The 12,810-nt window shown below is 42.2% G+C and overlaps 1 protein-coding gene across 1 annotated transcript in view; it reads right to left on the bottom strand.

Annotated features, from left to right (window-relative positions):
* The window catches only part of LOC143029101 (serine protease inhibitor-like), a 5,794-nt gene extending 3,430 nt beyond the window's left edge, over positions 1-2,364 (bottom strand). Inside the window, exons 1-2 of the mRNA XM_076191529.1 lie at positions 2,253-2,364; positions 752-1,106 (exon numbers count right to left, since the gene is read on the bottom strand). The gene's annotated coding sequence lies outside the window, so the exon portion shown is untranslated. The remainder of the gene's footprint in view (positions 1-751; positions 1,107-2,252) is intronic.
* Between the last annotated feature and the right edge of the window lie 10,446 nt (positions 2,365-12,810).

The following is a 12,810-nucleotide window of genomic DNA, read 5'->3' as shown; positions in this document are numbered from 1 at the left end:
ATGTGCATGGAGTTTATAAAGAAACTTATGAACATACTGCAGAATTTCCCAGCCTCAACGCCCACTATTATATTAATAGGAGATTTAGATTTCTCATTACTGAACTGGTAATTAATGACGGCTCATCAAACAAGCAGATACAATTTAAACCCAGTATCGGAGAAGTAGTATCAGAAGTAGAGGAAAACTGTATTTCGACTTCTATCTGTAGTCCTCTTCAGCAGATAGTAGTCGAAATATACAGTTTTCCTTCTGATATTATTTCCCTGATTGTGGGTTTAAAGTGTACATTTACAAATGTGTTATAACATTACAGTTTCTCATGTGGATACAAGCTGAGGCCCTTCTACAACTCGCCAATGAATTCACCCTGAACCGGTATATCAGGGCCCCTACAAGGGGCAATAACATCTTTGACATTGTCATGACAGATAATGATGAACTGATTCATGACTATTCAGTTGATACAATGAACCTGCCAGATCACAAGATCATTACCATAACAACAAATATAGCCTATGGTACACAACCAACATCAAGCGGCCCAATGCAGGAAACAACGCTTAATTCCATCAGCTGAATTTTTTAATTAATCATTGTGCTGGGAAATTTTGAAATGTGTGTGTGTGTGCGTGTGTGTGCGTGTGTGTGTGTGTGTGTGTGTGTGTGTGTGTGCGTGTGTTTGTAGCTGCAAGTCTGAAACGTGTATGTGTAACTGCATCCACAGAGTCATACAAATCACGACACTTACTCGGCCGAGAGGAGTTTCTTAGTCTTGTATCCTTTGTCTTTTTTCCCGAGTCTCAGGACGTTTTGCAGCTCATCCAAGGTCTTCCCTTCAGCCCCGAAGTAGGCGATGGCGAGGGCATTTCAAATACTATAGGAGGAAAAGAACATATTCTTCCCCGGGACTCGAGTCTTGATTTTCTTGAAGAGGTCAAGACCTAAACTGGAGGTCCTTCTGATGTCTTCCAAGGTCACATTTACTCTGTCGAAGTTGTCTGGAGGGCATGGCTTTGAAGGGTAACTCAAGGACGACCCTATAAGGAAGATGACTAGATGGAGGAGGACTAGAGCCAAGTTCTTCATCATGACTCGTTTGTTTTCTGAAAAAAGAAAAAAAAATAGGTAACGATAAATGATTATCGGTCTCCTCTTCTTTCGTCCCACTGCTGATGAAGGCTTTCCTTAAGTCACCCTTTCACCTGATCTACGCTCTACAGGAGTAGAGTGTTTTTGCATAGGTCAGCCACATCGATTTCATAATTGGTCACTTTTCTTCTAAACAAGTACTGCGCGACTCGCGCAAAAACGTTTTCACCAATTACAAAGCCTGTGGGATGAAAATAGTCTGTCGACAGGTGATGTCACGGTGGCTCTCCTAGGGTCTTACCCCCCCGCCCCCAGCCCCGACTCCCTTCTGCTGTTTGATTCTCTCATTGCCATCCGCATTCGCAATGGCCTCTGCTAGACCCTCCACCCTGCGCAGTGAAAGAGCCTCTTGTGGCTTTCTCTACTATAGTTTGATTTTCCTATAAGAGTTTTGAAGTTGGCATGAAGGTCTCCCATTACATATCACATTATTTCTTATTTTCACACACAAGAGATGAACAAGGTCCATAGGTTAGAATGTGCATCGTGGAGGAGGGTCAGCACCTAGGGAATAATAATTAGACAGTGCTAACAAACAGGCACATGAGGGTATTTACAGTACGACATATCTGTGTCTAGATCTTCCAAGAAAATATTTCCAATTATATAATAAATGATCTAGAAAAAATGAGTACCAGCAAGGTGTTTGCCCATACTTTTTCTCTACCAATTGGTTTTTTTTTGTTCCTTTGGCCTAAATACACCCTCGATTTTTTTTTTGTTTTCACTATTTTAGCCTTTATCTGTTGTGGGAGGTGGCTACGCATGAAAGTCTTTGTCGAAACTGATAGGATTCAAGACGGTTCGTCGAACGCGGTTCGACAGACACGTGTTTAAAGTGATGTGTGAACGGGATATTTGGGGTTTAACCAACGTGTTCGACAACCAAATACCCCGTTCACACGTTCACACATCACTTTAAACACGTGTCTGTCGAACAGCGTTCGACGAATCCGTTAGACCGTGGAAACCCCCCTCTTTCTCTTGTCACGCGTCGCTGACTATCAGATTTGGACCATCTGCTTCTGGGTTATCGGCTCCAGACGGTGGTACTCTTATCCAGTCGGTTATCGCGTTCCTCGACATGCTCAAACACTAACCTTAATTTTTCAGTCTACACCAGTGGGATTCTACACTCCACTCTGTTCACTGTAGTGTACACTGCGTTCTGAACTGCACACACCTGCAGCTCCCTACTTATATTTCGTTCCGTTTTCCCACCTGTTCTTGTTGTCCTCTAGATTAAGGAAAAAGACGAGGATAGATTTCGTAAACCAAATTTCCCATCATATGACGTCATGAGGGTGTAAAAGAATCATATCCCGTGAGACACGAAGGTAATGATTTTTTTCCTTCTTGTTTTGAGGACTTATTTGTTTTGTGTGTAAGGAATGAAGAAAGGACGAGGGAGAGATGGGGTGGCTATACTATTAAGTGAAGAGATAGGTACGTGTATGGTGGAGTGGAAAGAGATTTCTTCAAGGTTAATGTGAATGAAGGTGAAATTGGGAAGGGAGATGTGGGTCTTTCTAAAGGCATATTGGCCTAGTAGTGAGAAGAGTATAGTTGAAAGGGAGTTTTTTTATAGACTTAAATGAATGTATAGAGGGTGTAGGAGGACACGTCAATGTAGTAGTATTGGGAGATTTCAATGCTAGAGCAGGAGATGGATCAATAGAAGAAGTGGTTGGGAAGTGTGGAGTACCACGAAAAAATCGTATTGGAGAGTTGATGGTGGAGAGGTGTCTAGAAAGATAGTTGGTGATAGCTAACATAATGTTTTGGAATAAAAAAAAGTCAAGCATAAGTAGACATTGGAGAGGATGGTAGATGGAAGGGTGGTAAATAGGGCTTAAGTGGACTATATAGTGGTACCCGGGGGAAAGGTAGGAAGAGTTTTGAATGTGCAGTACATGTTCTGAGGGGAGAGAGTGGAGGAATATCATATACTCTTTTGGTGGAAGGTAATTGAGAATGGAGGATGGATGGAGAAAGAGGAAAAGGACAGAAGGTAGGGAAGTGCTTAGAGCAAACTGTTTAAGTAAGAAAGAAAAGGAGCAGGAGTACAAGGGGAAGCTGAGAAAAGCCTGGGAAGTGGTATAGGATAAAGTGGAACTTGGCGTAGAAGAGGAACGGGGGTGTTTTAAGGAGGAAGTGACAAGGTGTGCAAAGACTGTATGTGGAACGAGAAGGATGAGAGGGAATATAACGAAGGGTAGTGAGTGGTAGGATGATGAGGGGAAGAAGGTAGTAGAATATTGGAAACGGTCATTCAGGGACTGGTCACAAAGAGGGATAAGAGAAAAATATGAGAAATATAAAGAAAAAAGAAGAGAAGCAAAACAAAAGATAAAGGAGACAAAAAAGAGGGCAGGTATAAACCGGGGGAGGAGTACGACAGAAAATTATGAAAACAATAAAATAATGTTTTGAAAGGAAAGCAAAAGAGTAAAGGGAGATGAATCAAGTAGAGAAGAAAAGGTAAAAGGCGCGGAAGAACAGACCTTAAAGTAAAAGGAGGCAGCAAGGGAAATATGGGCAAAGTGTTGTAGAGAGATGTTGAATGTGGAGGAGGACAGGGAGGGATTGGTGGTAGTAGTGGGAGGCACTAAGAAAATGAGTGATGGGAGAGGAAAATAGAAGAGAAATAAGAAAAGGTGTGGGACAAGTAGCTCTAAAAATGATGAGAATAGGTAAGGCTCCTGGATTAGATGGGTGTCATGCAGAGTGTCTGACGAAGGGAGGTGCAGTAATAGTGGACTGGCTATTGAGGTTGTTTAGTGTGTATCTAAGGGAGGGTAGAGTGACAGAGGACTGGAAGAGTGCCTGTATAGTTCCGCTTTACAAGGGAAAAGACAAATGTAAGAGTAATAGTTTCAGAGATTTCATTTTGTTTAGTATAATTGGGAAGGCTTATGGGAGAGTTTTGATTGAAAGGATTATGAGAGGGATGAAAGGGGTAATTGATGAAGAACAGCGTGGGTTTAGGAAAGGTAAATGTTACATGGGTCAGATTTTTGCGGTAAGGCAGATACGTGAGAAAGCTTGGAAAAGGTAAAGATGTTTTTTGGGCATTTATGGGTTTAGAAAAGGCTTATGACAGAGTAGACAGGAAAGCACTGTGGGGGATTTTGAATATAGAGGATTTGGGGAAATCTGTTAAAGGCAGTCAAGAGTTTTTACGAGAGTAGTAGAGCCTATGTTGGAATGGGGATGGAGAGAGCGAGTGGTTTGAGGTAAAGATGGGACTGTGACAGGGCTGTGTCATGTCGCCATGGCTGTCCAATGTGTACATGAAGGGGATTGTGCGGGAAGTAAAGGCGAGGACAGTGGGCATGGGACTGGAGATTGTTAAAGAAAATGAAGAAAAGTGTGTGTGTGTGTGTGTGTGTGTGTGTGTGTGTGTGTGTGTGTGTGTGTGTGTGTGTGTGTGTGTGTGTGTGTGTGTGTGTGTGTGTGTGTGTGTGTGTGCGTGTGTGTGTGTGTGTGTGTGTATGTGTGTATGTGTGTGTGTGTATGTATATATATATATATATATATATATATATGTATGTATATATACATACATACATACATACATATACAAATACATATTCTGAAGATCCCACGCGGAAAAATATCTTCAATAAATGGAGGTAAGAGGAAGGAGAAAATGAGTTAAGAAATGGGAGAGGAAATCAGTAACTGGTTTGAACGTCTAGTGCCAAGCTGGGATTCCCGTAAGAATGAGGGCGCAGTATTACGGAGGTCAGTGGATGAGGGTGAGGCGAGAGTCGATGGGTTGTTTTCGTCCACCTCGTGCACGGCAGCATTTTAACATACCGTATTATCCGCCCCGTTTTCGATCACCGGTTATGCGGGGCCGCACTGCGAAACGTATTATAAGCACCTCATCGAAAAGATCTTACCTACACATTTTAAAGAACGGAAAAGTAGTACAACGATTAAACATTCGCAATAACTATAACTGATGGGGAGAATTAAGACGCTTCCTAAGATCGTCAATCAACGAGCGAGTCATATTAGGGACGTTTTTCTCTTTTCCAGGGCACACTGAAGCTAATTGAAAGGAATAACATTCCAGGGGAAAGAGGTGTCGTGTGTGGCGTGTTGTGCAGAGTAATGATGAATGGGTGATACACATTTTAGAACAGACCGAACTAGTCTCTGTATCATCTACATCACGAAAAGCTACAAGGAAGGGGAGTTAGTGTACAACAGAGGTCTGAGGAAATCTTACACATCTGGCCACTGTCTCTGTTCTTCCCAGAGTAACGAGAGAAGAGCACCGTATCCACCGCAGTGTTCTCGTTTCTGGAAGGAATCGACACTGAAGAAGATCCTGCAAGGGAGTAACGCTGCGTCGATGGTCAGGCGATGTTCGTGAGGTGTTAAGGAATGGGAGGATGTTCCGAGACCTTAGGAGGGTTCCCTCTCCTGACGTCACTTATCATTAGCCTGGGATGGATGATCATCCATGTTTGGTCTCAGTTTCGTCATTATCTAGTGTGGGAACTACTTTCAATCAGGGGGTAAACTTACCCCAGTGGGAACCAAGAATTATATTGTAGGGAGTAGATATATCATTTCAACATTTAGTGTCAGCTCTGCAATACGCTATACCTGATTAGCTGTTTGTTGTACCGAAGTGTTGAGCATACATTTTATTTCTTTATCAGAAATCACCATAAATGCCTCAATTTGTGACACCGGGGAAAAATAAGAACCTGAGAACTGAGAAGCGGGTATGTACCATAGAATATTTCCTCTGTCCTGTGTCCCACATCCCCATCACTGGCAAAATCTCCGTATCGCGTAAGATACTGTGAGAGCTTCACTGAGAGTCCACAGTTTCCTGGATTTCGTAGGAGGAAAACTGATGAGTTTCGGGAAGAATGACGTCAGAGGGATGATGAGGAAGTGCGGATGGGAAAAAGGAGAAGTGGGATCTTCCCGTGCCGTGACGTCACGGAATCACGAAGCTGGGATAGGTGACCGCCATTGTTTGGTCTCAATTATTCAAAGACCAACAGCAAGGGCAAGAAAAATATATGCATGGTAAGGAGTACATATATCAAAATTGAAAATCTGATATTAATTCTACAATACACTGTACTGACTAGTTACAAGTTATGTGCATGAGTTGAAGGTATATTTGCCTTCTTGTTCTAGGTTTATTTTGTGTAGAACCTGAATGTTAACGATGTCATTCTGATGCCTTGTTTTTTCTTATGCATATTATACTGAGGGGTTGAACATATATCTTATTTCTTGATCAGAAATCACCATAAATAGTGGGTGTTACACGGATGGACAGAGTAGAAAATGAGTTGGTGAGGAAGGTAGTGAAGAGTGGGGGTGGAGTGTGACCTGGCAGCAGGGGAAGATGAAGGAATGCTGGGATGGTTTCGGACACCCGAGGAAAGACGAGCAAAAAGAGTATGGAAGGCAGAGGTGGATGGAGTGAACTATAGGAGAAGACCGATATTAAGATGAATGATTGAGTAAAGAGGGTCTTGAGTAAAAGGGGACCGTCCATTGAACATGGAAGTAGAGATTGCAAAAGATAGGAGAGAATGGAAAATAGCTGAATATGGAAAAATAAACTAACTCAGCGCGAAAGGGTTTCTTGTTTTCTCTATTTTGACCCGAGGGGACAAGTAGGGAGGATCGCCTTGTAAATGAAGTTGTTGGTCCTATTGCAGATGTGCTGTACCTTACTGCATTGCTTATGACCCGAACAGTGGGTGAGGGACAGGGATGACCCCTCATCCATGAGGAGCTAAACAAAGAGGTAAAGGAGGGTCGAGGATGGGAATGAAATGGATGAGGTTGGGTGCGTGCCTTCGCTGGCCACCTCCCTTACATAAGAACATAAGAATAAAGGAGACTGCAAGAGACCTCAAGGCCTACACTAGGCAGCTCCATATCCATCACCACCTGCCATCGCCCATCCATGAAGTTGCCTAACCGTTTCTTAAAACAACTGATAGTTTCAGCGCTGACTACAAGGTTACTAAGTCTATTCCATTCGTTGACCACCCTATTAGTAAACCAATTCTTGCCTATTTCCTTCTTAAATCTAAATTTTTCCAGTTTAAATACATTACTGCGAGTCTTGCTCTGTTGTTTTGATATGATAACCTTGTTTGCATCACCCTTGTTAAAGCCTTTGATCCAAAAAGCATACCTGCGAAACTAGTCAGGAATAAACTCAAGACTAAGACTCCTGTGTTTTCTACTCCACTTACGTCATATATATGTATATATATATATATATATATATATATATATATATATATATATGTGTGTGTGTGTGTGTGTGTGTGTGTGTGTGTGTGTGTGTGTGTGTGTGTGTGTGTGTGTGTGTGTGTGTGTGTGTGTATACACATATAAACGGATATTAGAAATTTTATTATAAAATTTTCTCTGAAAAATTGAATTTAGAAAGCAGGCAAGTCCCAATATTTAGGAAAATATGTAGTAAATGTTATCTGTATAAATTCTTTCGTGAATAAAATGAAATATCTCACATTTCGGAAACGTTTCTACTTCAGAGTGGAAAGTAATGACCATTCTAATGCATGGAATCAGCTCTGACTCAGATTGGCTGTCACTTTATTTTGTCCTGGGACTTGACTTGGTGAGGAAGTATTCAGCTATTTCCCTGTTTAATTATATTTTTTATACTCCAAATTTGATTTACCATTTTCTTCGTGGTTTAAATGGTGGGTGTAAATGATGGCTGTAAGTGCTGGTTATAAGTGGTAGTTGTAGATGGTGGTTGTAAGTAGTGGTTGTAAGGGGTGGTTGGAAAAGGTGGTTGGAAATGATGGTTGTAAGTCAGTTATAAACGGTGATTGTGAGTCGTGGTTGTAAGTCGTGTAAGTGGTGGTTGTAAGTCGTGGTTATAAGTAATGGTTGTAAATCGTAATTTATGTGGTGGTTGTAAGTCGTGGTTGTAAGTTATGCCTATAAGTGGTGGTTGTAAGTCGTGGTTGTGAACCGTGGTTGTAAGTAGTGGTTGTAAGTGGTGGTTGTAAGTGGTGGTTGTAAGTGGTGGTTGTAAGTAGTGGTTGTGAGTCGTGGTTGTAAGTCGATTCAGTGGTGGTTGTAAGTTGTGTAAGTGGGGTTGGAAATATTGGTTATAGGTCGTGGATGTAGCCGGTGTTTGAAAGTCGTGGTTTTAAATGTTGGTTCTGAGTCGTGGTTGTAAATGGTGGTTGTAAGTTGTAGTTTTAACTCGTGTAAGTTGTGGTTGTCAGTCGTTGTTGTAAGTGGTGGCTTTAAGTGGTGGTTGTACGTCGTGGTTGTTTGTCGTGGTTGTAAGATGTGGTTGTAAGTGGTGGTTGTAAATGGTAGTAGTAAGAGGTGGTAAGAGGTGGTTCTAAGTGGTGGTTGTAAGTCGTGGTTGTAAGTGGTCGTTGTACGTCGTGAGTTTTGGTTGAAAGTTGTGTAAGTGGTGGTTGTAAGTCGTTGTTGTAAGTGATGGTTATAAGTCGGGGTTTTAGGTGGTGGTTGTAAGTGGTGGTTGTAAGTAATTGTTTAAAGTGTAAGTGGTGGTGGTAAGTCGTGGTTGTAAATCGTGTAAGTAGTGGTTGGAAATAGTGGTTGTAAGTTGTAATTCGTGGTTGTAAGTCGTAGTTAGGAGTCGTAGTTGTAAGTGGTGGTTGTAAGTCGTAGTTGTAAATGGTGGTTGAGTCGTGGTTGTAAGTGGTGGTTGTAAATCGTAGTTGTAAATAGTGATTGAGTCGTGGTTGCAAGTGGTGGTTGTAAGTCGTTGTTGTAAGTCGTGTAAGTGGTGGCTGTAAGTCGTGGTTCTAAGTTGTGGTTGTCAGTGGTGGTTGTAAGTCGTGGTTGTAAGTGGTGGTTGTAAGTCTTTGTTTTAAGTCTGTTGTAACTGGTGGTTGTGAGTCGTGGTTGTAAGTGGTGGTTAGGTTAGGTTAGGGTTGCGTTACGTGGTTAGGTTAGGTTAGGGTTGGGTTACGTGGTTAGGTTAGGTTAGGGTTGGGTTAGGTTACGTGGTTAGGTTAGGTTAGATTGGTTATGTTTTGTTAGGCTAGGTTGGATTGGGTTTGGTTAGGTTAGGTTAAGTTTGTTTTAGGTTAGGTTAGATTAAGTTATGGTCAGGTTATGTTTTGTTAGGTTAGGGGCTCGGTTAGGTTGTGGTTACGTTTAGGTTAGGTTCAATTTTGTTAAGTTAGGTTTGGTTAGGTCAGGATTGCTTAGGTTAGGTTTGGTTAGATTAGGTTTGGTTAGGTTTGGTTAGGTTAGGTTTGGCTAGGTTGGGTTAGGTTAGGTTAGATTTTATTAGGTTTAGTTAGGTTAGGCTAGGATAGGTTAGGTTTGGTTAGATTAGGTTTGGTTAGGTTTGGTTAGGTTAGGTTTGGCTAGTTTGGGTTAGGTTAGGTTTGATTAGGTTTAGTTAGGTTAGGTTAGGTTTGGCTGGGTTAGGTTTGGTTAGTTTTTCGGGGGTTAGGTTAGGGATAAGTTAGGTTAAGTTAGGTTAGGTTAAGTTAGGTTTGGTTAGGTAAGTGGTGGTAGTTGTAAGTGGTGGTGGTTGTATGTGGTGATTGTAAGTCGTGTAAGTGGTGGTTGTATGTGGTTGTTGTAAGTCGTGTAAGTGGTGGTTGTATGTGGTGGTTGTAAGTCGTGTAAGTGGTGGTTGTTTGTCGTGTAAGTGGTGGTTGTAGGTCGTCGTTGTAAGTCGTGTAAGTGGTGATTGGAAATTGTGGTTGCAAGCGGTGGTTGTAGGTCGTGGTGGTAAGTGGTGGTTGTAAGTTGTGGTTGTAGGTCGTGGTTGTAAGTTGTGGTTGTAAGTCGTGGATGCAAGTCATGGTTGTAAGAGGTGGTTCTAAGTGGTGGTTGTAAGTCGTTGTTGTACACCGTGGTTGTAAGTTGTAGTTATAAGTCGTATAAGCGGTGGTTATAAGTTGTGGTTAAAAAAATCCAGAGAGCAACTACGAAGATGGCCCCAACACTTTCAAAACTGTCATATGAGGAGAGTTTGTCAAAACTGAAATTACCGACTCTGGGACAAAGAAAAAAAGAGGGGACTTGATAGAGAAGACTTACTAAATTGGGATAAGAGAAATGCAAGGGAGCATGAAAAGAGACTCAAAAAGGACAGTTAGAGACCTTAAAAAAATCCACAGAGTGGTGGATGTCTGCAACAAATTGGACGAGCGTAGCTTCCCTTCCCATGAAATACAACTGGGTAAATACAATTACAATAGGATACATACACAAACACACAAATACACACACACACACATACACAAACTACCCGATTGTAGTTTTTACACGTTATAATGAGGTAAATATAATCTGGCGGCGGGAAAGGGAGGAGTGGAGGTGGAAGTAGAATGTAGATTGAGAGAAGCAAATAAATGCTTTGGGGGATTAAAAATGTAATGAGAAATAGGTAATTGGGAATGGATGCTAAGAGTGTATGTGGAGTGATTATGCCGACAGCACTGTACGGGGCAGAAAAATGGAACATAAGAGAGGAAGAGAAAAGGAGTTTGAATGTGTTTGAGATGAGGTGTCTGAGAAGTATGATAGGGGTTACTAGGCTGGATAGAGTGAGAAATGAGGTGAGGAGTAGAACGGGGGTGGAAAGGGAGTTGGATGATATGGTTGATGAAAGAGTATTGGGATGGTTTGGACACATGGAAATAATGAATGAAGAAAGACTAGTAAAAAGGGTGTGGAAGGCAGAGGTGGAAGGAGTGAACATGAGGGGTCCACCATGAGATGGATGGACGGGGTAAAAGGGGCATTGGGAAAGAGGGGAATGTCTGTTGAGGAAGGACGGGAGAGGACAGAAGATAGGGGTGAATGGAGAATGGTGTAAGGATGATGATGTGATGTATGTGGTGGAATGGGTGGGGGATGGGGGTTGAGCGAGTATGTGTGAGAAATGAATTGATGCAGCCCGTCTTCTTTTCTGCATGAGGGGACGGAGAGGGGGGTCGCCGATTTAATGAAGCGGCCTTGCTGTGGATGTGCTGTGTTTTGCGACACTGCTTCTGACCCAGGGCAGTGGGCAAGATGCAGGGATGACCCCTCATCCAGGAGGTGCCAAGATAAGAGGGAGGGAAGAAGGTGGAGGGGAGTGGAGTATGTTAGGGATGAAATGGATGGAAGTTGTTTTAATGCCTTTGTTTTTGGCTACCTCCCTTATAAGGGAAAAAAGCCTTTGGTATATGTATGTAAATATAATATGGTCAAAAACACACACACGTATATCAACATACACCCATGTATAAGAACATGAAAACATTTAAGGAGACTGCAAGAGACCATAAGGCCTACACTAGGCAGTCCCATGTCCATTACCACCCATCACTCCCATCCAGTCTATTTGCTGAAGCAATCATGCTTTGCAATATTGTTATTTGGCATTAGGTACTTCCGTTTTAAGTGTACTTTTTAATTATAATTTCCCCTCTTTATGTAACAAGTTTGTAATTGAGCTAGCTTTTCCTCATTCTCAGCTTTCGCAGTTGATTCTATGAACACCGGAATTTTTCTTTATTTTATCAGTTCATCTGTGGATCGACGTGCATGCGTCGGTGGTGAAATGGGAAATGTTCGATTTTCGGGCTGTGGTGTAACTTTCTTTCGATTATCGAAGGAATTCTAGTGATGTTGTTGACAGTGCGTGGAATTTCAAAACATATGTAATCTGGAAAAGTAACTCCAGTACGACGCACAACATGGGCGATACGCCGCGCCGCAATGCATTCGAGTGTCGCGATGGAACGCGAAGCATCGCCCGTTACTATGGCAACACACCAGTTGCCTTTTGTTCATTAATATCCCCCTTTTCCCCTTCTTCAACACTTGTTTCTACAGTTTCACGCAACGTTCGCTTACTTGGTTTATTATCACCATTTCCGCCAACAATGATCAAAATCAAAAGTCAAAAGATGTATATACTGTATATGTATACGAGTAAGTGCAAGCTACTATAAGGGAACCCAAATCGATTCTCTTTGATAATCGGAAATCGGTTTTGGCAGCAACAACGGCGGGCGGCATTGCCAGTCATCGCTGGACTCTCGTGGGTTTGGACGACTCCTTTGGCGTCCAGTGGTCATTATTCACCTGGAAAAAGTATTGTCTACAATCTTGGAAATATCCGTTTTATTAACGACCACTGACCAAATGTTTTAAGTTTTCTACGTTCACTTTCTCCCAAGAGGTGTCGCTCGCATATTTCATAAGGCTGCCGCCACGCAATTACATTCATCTGCGTGTAGTATCTCATCTCCATTAGATCGGAAGTGGTGTCGTTCATGCATTTGTTCTGGTTGCTGCAAGATGATTTATTTCACAACGCAAAGTGCAAATCTAGAACGACCCTAAACCACCTACTATTTTACTTTAAAGTTCTGGAAGAACACAAATCCATTCTATCTTTAACATCATTATCAACAACAACAACAACAACAACTACCCACCGGCGGCGAAAAGGTTGTAGTGTATCCTTATGCTCTTACGCAGCGAGTGGTGAGGACACTTTGACTTTTTATTCTGGCTGCCGCCGCCGCCGCCAGGATATTGGAATCATCTCCGTAGCACGTCCTTGTGAACGAAACGAGTGAGTGAAGACTTGAAAGGGTTTCTGCTTGCATCTGCTGAGGTGCGAGT

The sequence above is a fragment of the Oratosquilla oratoria genome, chromosome 10 (assembly GCF_046742065.1).
Source record: "Oratosquilla oratoria isolate Oo_2021 chromosome 10, ASM4674206v1, whole genome shotgun sequence".
NCBI lineage: Eukaryota > Metazoa > Arthropoda > Malacostraca > Stomatopoda > Squillidae > Oratosquilla > Oratosquilla oratoria.
Note: the sequence above shows the minus strand (reverse complement) of the source record. Positions and strands in the feature narration are given on the sequence as shown.